We start from the raw sequence: 8,259 nt of genomic DNA on the forward strand, positions 1-8,259 counted from the left end.
AAGTAGGGGGCATAAGTAATGATAAATTCAACATGAAAGATCCCCGCCCCCTCCGTGCATCAAATTATGGGGTGCTAGCAGTGGAAGTAGCACTTCTTGTACCAGGCAGAACCTCTCACTCAGGGCCTCACCCACAGGCAGTCCGGACAAGAGACTAATCCCTCGGTTCTTCCAAAATCGAACCTGGAAAAACTTCCATGATATTTTATTCTAATGTAGTCAGGGTCTTCACTAACCAAACTAATCCGACCGAACCCGTAAGTCTCAAGGTCAGATCAAGGAAGAGACTTGCACTTGGATCATAGAGTCCAACGCTTTTTTCCTCAGCCATTGATTCTTTTCCATAGAACAAGGGTTATCCGAGATTTACTTCAACTATCGTAACTTAACAGAATTGAGTCTCATTTTAGGGATCCATTAGTCCAACCTAACCCCATCCAATCCCATGGGTTAGCCAACCAACCACTATAGTGATAGGATCCATTTAGGAATTTGGTTATGTTTTGCCTCGGGTACCAGGGAAAAGAGTTCCCAGGCCCCCTATAGCTGGCGCTTCAAGCAAAGTTCAAGATAGTCACACCACTTACACACCCAATATGAAATTGCCTTTTTCACAGATTCAGCTGTCTTTAAAATAATCTTTTAATGAACCCATAGTATCACTGATCATAATCCTCCAAAATATCTAGCTTGAATTCTAATTTCCAATCATTCCTTCATCGGTGTACCTATGGCATCATTGGCACCAGAACGCTCACCACCTGCTCACTCAGGGGCCTTTTCGATAGTTCCTAGCTCATAGTACCTGGAAATATAATCAAGTATTACATTCATTTCTTTCCCATCCAATCCCATGGGTTAGCCAACCAACCACTATAGTGATAGGATCCATTTAGGAATTTGGTTATGTTTTGCCCCGGGTACTAGGGAAAAGAGTTCCCATGCCCCCTATAGCTGGCGCTTCAAGCAAAGTTCAAGATAGTCACACCACTTACACACCCAATATGAAATTACCTTTTTCACAGATTCAGCTGTCTTTAAAACAATCTTTTAATGAACCCATAGTATCACTGATCATAATCCTCCAAAATATCTAGCTTGAATTCTAATTTCCAATCATTCCTTCATCGGTGTACCTATGGCATCATTGGCACTAGAACGCTCACCACCTGCTCACTCAGGGGCCTTTTCGATAGTTCCTAGCTCATAGTACCCGAAAATATAATCAAGTATTACATTCACTTCTTCCCCATCCAATCCCATGGGTTAGCCAACCAACCACTAGAGTGATAGGATCCATTTAGGAATTTGGTTATGTTTTGCCCCGGGTACCAGGGAAAAGAGTTCCCATGCCCCCTATAGCTGGCGCTTCAAGCAAAGTTTAAGATAGTCACACCACTTATACACCCAATATGAAATTGCCTTTTTCACAGATTCAGCTGTCTTTAAAACAATCTTTTAATGAACCCATAGTATCACTGATCATAATCCTCCAAAATATCTAGCTTGAATTCTAATTTCCAATCATTCCTTCATCGGTGTACCTATGGCATCATTGGCACTAGAACGCTCACCACCTGCTCACTCAGGGGCCTTTTCGATAGTTCCTAGCTCATAGTACCCGGAAATATAATCAAGTATTACATTCATTTCTTCCCCAACATACCTATGGCATAATTGGCAACCAGAATGCTCGATAGTTCCTAGCTCATAATACCTGGAAATATAATCACATAAAGAAGATCCAGAAGGACTCTCCGTTGAAGATCAGTAAGATCAACCAATAGATCTATATAAAAGAGCCATGGACTCATCCGTTGTTTGAAGACCAGCAAGGACAATCAACTAGATCCATGCCCGAGTTCAGAAAACAACTCTAACTCCTTGTTCCATTTTCTTCCTCGATGCACATGTGGGTATCTTTGGTGACCCAGAGCCCGAGCACCGTATGGTCAGCACCCTCTAGGCTCCTTCGCAGGTCACCTAGCGCTTCACTCATAGGCCGCTTCCTTGGTCCCTCATCCACCATACCGGAAGCTCACCATTTATATCGAACTGAGGCTGGTCAAGACCTCGGCTGACCTTGCTACGCAAGACATCCTCCGTTGACTCTCCGTCAGCTGTTGCAACTTTATCACTTAGGTCTCCACCACGACCTCATTCACAAGATGGTCAAAATGCTTCCCCAGCATTCTTGACATAAAACAATTATTTAAAAACAGGTTTCATAAATACAGTTTCTAACGAACTCTTATCTTTCCACATTGTTCCACATCATTTCTCGTTATTCCACATTCTTCTACATTAGTTCACATTGCTTATTCCACATCCAGTCATATGTATTCCCATCATCTTCATCCATTCTCATCATGTATTTTACAGATAAGAAATTCATAAGAGAAAATCTAATATTTAGTGAAACCTTGTTTTAGTGAAATTCAAAAGATTGCTTGATGAGAGAGAGAGAGAGAGAGAGAGAGAGAGAGAGAGAGAGAGAGAGAGAGAGAGAGTAGAGGGAGAGGGAGAGGGAGAGGGAGAGGGAGAGGAAGAGGGAGAGGGAGTGTGTAGAGGGAGAGTGAGAGAGGGATAAAGAGAGAGAGGGAGGGAGGGAGGGAGGGCATGGAGAGAGAGAGAGAGAGAGAGAGAGAGAGAGAGAGAGAGAGAGAGAGGGATAGATATAGGTGGAGAGAGCATGAGGGTGCATGTTGAAGGAGGAAGAGAAAGAGAGGGAGAGAGATAGAGTGTGTATAGAGATAATGAGAGTGAGCATTAGGGAGAAAATGGACTATAAAATGGGTCCTTTACTAATCAAAAAATTAGTGCTAATCAAGATATCCACCAATGGGAAGGGGGGGGGAGTGCACATTCTATCCACTAGCTTTAGCTATAAAATATAGGGTAGTTATTACATTTCTTAGCCTTGTCCCCCTATCTTTCTCCTCTCTCTAGAGGTCACACCAAAGTTAAAGGCAAGGGTCAAATCTCCTTTTAGAAATGACATGGGCCAACATTTTTAAATAAAAAAGTGCATCTAGGCCAAAATAAACAAAAAAAATAAAATTTTGGTTTTCCCTCCAAAATGGTGTTTTTACCTCAAAAAAAGGCTACCTAATCATATTCTATGGTGGGAAACCCATTTTTCAAGCTCATTTTAGCTCTCTAAGCTCTTAAACTCTCTCTAATTCTCTTCCACAAGCTTCTTTAATCTTCTGTTATTACATAATCATCTCTAAAGCTATTGTGCTCTCCCTAATCTCATCTTGCTCTCTCTTGCTCACCCATACCAAATTTTAATCTTTTATTTCTTCATAATCTTCTATTTCTTTAATCATTTCTTAAGTTGTTGTGCCCTCTCTTTTCCTCACTCTTCTTCACCCATACATCTCATTATGCCTACCTCTAGTAAGAGAGCAAGTGATTCCATCTTTGAATACCTTCTCTACAACACTACAGATGATGAAGGTGAGTGGATTGGGCATCCATTTAGGGTGAAAGATTGGGTTTATATGTAACCAAGTGCCATAGGTCCACATCAAGTTCTTAACCGTGGTGTTTTGGAACACCATTGGAACGGAAGGATTCTTCATTTCAAGAAGGATAAGAATGGAGAATCAAGGCAATAATACAACATGTCTACATGGCTGTAGACATGTATCTTCCTCCTTCCATGGAGAGGAATAGGCTTCCTTGCAACTGTAAGTATATGGTTGTAATTTTATTTGGAAATGGCTTGTTTTGTTTTACTAATTATGGTATGTGGGTTGCAGACATTTTTCCATCAAGCTATATTGAAGAACAACCTTTAAGAAGCCTCACTGGTGTGTTTAGTGCTTTTCATAGTACAATAGGTGAGCTTATGTTTCCAGGTGAGAATCATAGAGCCCTCTTTAACAAAAATATATTCTTTTACACACACTCTTATTACAAAGTCCCTTCTCGGCCTACAGAATATGGTAGTCTTGAGGAGATCCCTATGGACTCTTTACATAGTGTAGAGTGGCCAGTTCTGGATAGGTGGAATTTTAATGCTTTCAAAAACAAGATGTAGTCTGACATACTTCCTTCTTAAAATTATCTAAGGCCTCTAAGTCTGTGGAGCTTGGATGGTTTTCCCCAATCCATCTATTTGTATTTATGTCCTCTAAGATTTTTCCACAACCCACAAGAACAATGTTCATTTGCAACAAGAAATTACAAATTGAACAAATTAACAATGTCTTGGATATTGGATGGAATATTGTGAAGGGGTTTCACAAAGGTGACATCTACTCATGTGTAAAGTGGTGCCTTCAAGTGTGACCTTTTGATACTTGAAGACTCATCAGAGCTTATCCATTCGATTTTTCTATGAACGATGGATGAAGAAGAATGGGGAGTGAGTTCCCTTGTAATCAAGTGAGGGTGTGGATACACCCATAGATTTATCTGTGACTCTTCTTGATGGTTCAATTGAGGTGGTGAATTCAAGTAATGAATGGAGATTAGGAGATGTTAGGGAGCATTTGCTCATTCTGGGATTTCAAGATGTCCAAGAAGCAAGCATCAAGATTGGCCTGACGAAAGGCGAGCTTTGATATTTGTAAATTTACATTGCTTTGTGTTTTTTGAATATGTTGTTTTATTTATTACACTTGAATTTCCTTTCTAGCATTCGTCACTCCCTTCTAGCATTGGACCCAAACATGGCATACGAGAGGTTTCTCGATTTCTTGAAGAGGACCGAGTAGCCTGATAGAGAGGAACTTTTCTTTATCTTCTCCCAGATTGACTTCGGAACAACCATCCTCTTGGCAGAACAGGACTACAAAGGTACTCTTGACTACATGAAGGAGTACATGAGGTCCTGGACTATCAAGCTACCAGAGGAGAACGGTGATTGGGTGCCATGCGATCTCCTATGATATATCAACAAGAATGACACGAATGCCCTTAGGAGGTTGCAAAAATTCCAAGATACTGTGCTCCTTGATGATCACTACAAGAAGATCACCAAGGAGGAGATACTTGCACTTCAGAGGGGGAAGATTGGCCTTTGATTTCCTCTCTTGGGTTGCCACCTTCATATACCTTTGTGGTGAGCAAGACTCTGATGAAGAGGTAGAGGTGGAGGATGTCTCAATTGGAGGCATGGTACAAGGCAAGGAGGAGGATCCTAAACCTGAGGTCCTCAACCAGCTTGTTGAGGGCCATTATGGGGCCAAAGATCTCCTCCTCCAAATTGAGGCACCTCAATCTGGTAAAGCATCCTCGTCAAAGGCGTTGCTGCCATAATCTGGAGAGGCAAGTGCCTTAGCCACAATAGAGGGTGGACAAGAGGTGGGAAAGGGTCCTATAGAGGGTACCCTAGATGTACCAGATGTTGTGGGCAAGGGAACGGAGGCTCGGAGCTTGAGCTTAGTAAGGTTAGCTCTATGGTGATTGAAGGGGAGTAATTCCTCTTTTTACATAACCTAGAAAAGGTCTACAAGCTCAACCAAGCCGAGTGCCTCTCCTTGTTAGCTGTGAATGATGATTTTCCCATCAACAACAAGGGCTCGGAGGCTTTACAACAAGGGCTTGTTCCACTGCAGGGTGGTGTGCATGAGTCAGTGATGATCTTGAAATCAGCAATTGCAGAGGCTGATCAAAGCCTTGTGACTGAAGAGGAGTTTAGAAAAGCCCAGGAATAATTTCCACCGACCAGAGAGTCTGAGGACGCTACATTAGTGTCGTTGGAGGAACACAAGTCCTCCATTGACATTTGCAAGCCTGAGGTGGTCAGCTCTCATTTCAAACACACGGTAAGATAAATTATGTATGAATCTAATAAATATAATTGATAACACTACTAGAATTCCACTAATCCTCTTTCTTGTGTGCAACATATAGTCTTTGTAGATGCTTGGGCTCAATGTAAAGGTGGCACACGCGAGGCTTTTGGAAGAGATGATGTGTTGGCCCATTACATGGGTCGTATTGCACCTTAACACCTTGTTGTGGTACACAATGCATTCAGCCCCATGGCAAGCTTCTACATGTTAGCCCTAAAAGTACTTTAGCAAGAAACACTGACAAGATAGTGCTCATCAACAAGGCTGCAACGTACGCTGCCTTCCAAGGGGGTTACGCTTCTAAAGTGCTCACACACACTACATTTGCAGAGAGTATTGGTCAGAAGGACCCTTCCACTTAGCAAGAAGAGGCGCAAGACTATAGCTAGGTGTCTCAAGAACATTATGAGTTAGCTTGAAGAATTGTCATAGATATTGTGTTCCATACTACTACTTTGTTATAGACAATCAATGTAAATCCTTAATACAATTAGTTTTTTTTATACATAAAGTTTGAATAATGTAAGTTTTCATATGAGAGAGAGAGAGAGAGAGAGAGCCATTGTGGATAACACTAGATTTCATGCATGTTTAGTTTGTGGTATCAGTAATGATTAATTTGGGCCAACTTCCCATGATGTCCCCTATCCTCTCTAACCACAATGAGTGTGTAGTTTTGTCCTATATCCAGCCATGATATGAGAGAGAGAGAGAGAGAGAGAGAGCCATTGCGGATAACATTGGATTGCATGCATGTTTATTATGTGGTATCAGTAGTGATTAATTTGGGCCAACTTCCCATGATGTCCCCCCAGTCCTCTCTCTGACCACAATGAGTGTGTAGCTCTGTCTGATTTAGTCAACACCCAGCTCTAATTGATAGCAAGGCCTATGTGTATGTGAATGTGACTACTTGTAAATGCTTATACACCACCAAATACAAAAATAGCGCCAACTTGAACAGGGCGACTTCTGCCCAGACAGGCTTGTTGTCTGGGTAAAAGTTGCCCTGTTCAGGTTGGGGCTCCTTTTGTATTTTTTAGCTTTCAATTGTCATGTACAAGCATTCATATATGATTTTCTATAAACTAGGTGCTTAAAATTTTCAATTGTCATGTACAAGCATTCATATATGATTTTCTATAAACTAGGTGCTTAAAATTAATTATATATAGTGCCTTACAAAGTAGTATTAAGATCATAAAAGATACCTTTTTACATGATGAGAGAGTTCTTACACATGGAAGGAGAGAGTTCTTACATGAGTGTAACGTATTAATATTTATAATGGCATTGTGACATGAAAATTTGATATCTTTCATTTTCAATTTTGTGCATATTTTGATGGTTTCTCAATGGTAATAAGGTGGAAGCTTGTCCAAGAAGATTGCGACGCCCACAATGGAATAACGGCGTGGTGATGCGGCGGCTTGGCGGCTACCCTGATAACAGCATTCTATCTTCAAATATAATGGTTTTACTTGATTTAGGATGCACACATTGTAAATGCCACAAGTATGCTTGATAAATACTTTGGTATGGTAGATAGGCTAGTGATGTGGAAAATAAAAGTGGGCCTTTATGCTCACATGGATTTTAATTGTATTATTAATATAGTATTCACCATAAGGCTACAAGTTGGGGAGTGTGGAAGGCATGTGGAGGAGTGTGTGTAGGTGCATAATTGGGAAAGATTCTTCTAGAATGCCTACATGGAAGAGGAGAATTCCGCCATGTGTAAGTGGGATCTCCACCTACATGCCACTTAGACTTGGCTATTATCTCATCACACTTTCAAAGTCAAAAAGTCTTCAATTTAATAATCAATAGAAGACTTAGCCTAAGAGGACAATTGATGGTGACATCTACCCTTATGTCACTAAAGGGTTGAAGATTTTTATGTTGTAATTTGTAACAATGGAAGAGAGGGTGATTCTCCACCTATAAAAGGAGCCCTCCTCTCCTTTTTAAATCAATGAATGAAGCCTCCTCAATTGAGCATTTTTGTGTCATTGCCATTCTCTTATCTTCAAACCCTTATTCAAACACTCTCTTTACATGTCTCATTTAGAATTAGCTCCTTATGCTTAACCCAATTTTGGATCTCTTTGATGATTCATGATAAGTGGGATAAGAAGTTATTATCTTGGTGTGCCTGTGACTTCTCAAGGTAGTCCTTGCCTTATTGCCGCCCTCCTTTGGAGGTACCAATGGTTTTAGCGGTAATGAGCATGTGGAAAGACTTTGGGGAACATAGATAAATCTTTTACGACTGTCCCGCTGAGCAATGTTAACCCTTACTCTCTAGCTTGAATCATGAAGGAGATGAAAGGTAAGAGGCTATGTGAAAATTGAGGTTTCATGCAAAGAGAGGGAAGTGCAGTTTTTGTGGTCTAATACCCAAATTTCAACCGGTAATTACTCATCACTCGAGTATTGGTTTCTAAAA

This window comes from Cibotium barometz, chromosome 28, assembly GCF_041138505.1.
Source record: "Cibotium barometz isolate CiBa-2024 chromosome 28, ASM4113850v1, whole genome shotgun sequence".
In the NCBI taxonomy this organism is placed as follows: domain Eukaryota; kingdom Viridiplantae; phylum Streptophyta; class Polypodiopsida; order Cyatheales; family Cibotiaceae; genus Cibotium; species Cibotium barometz.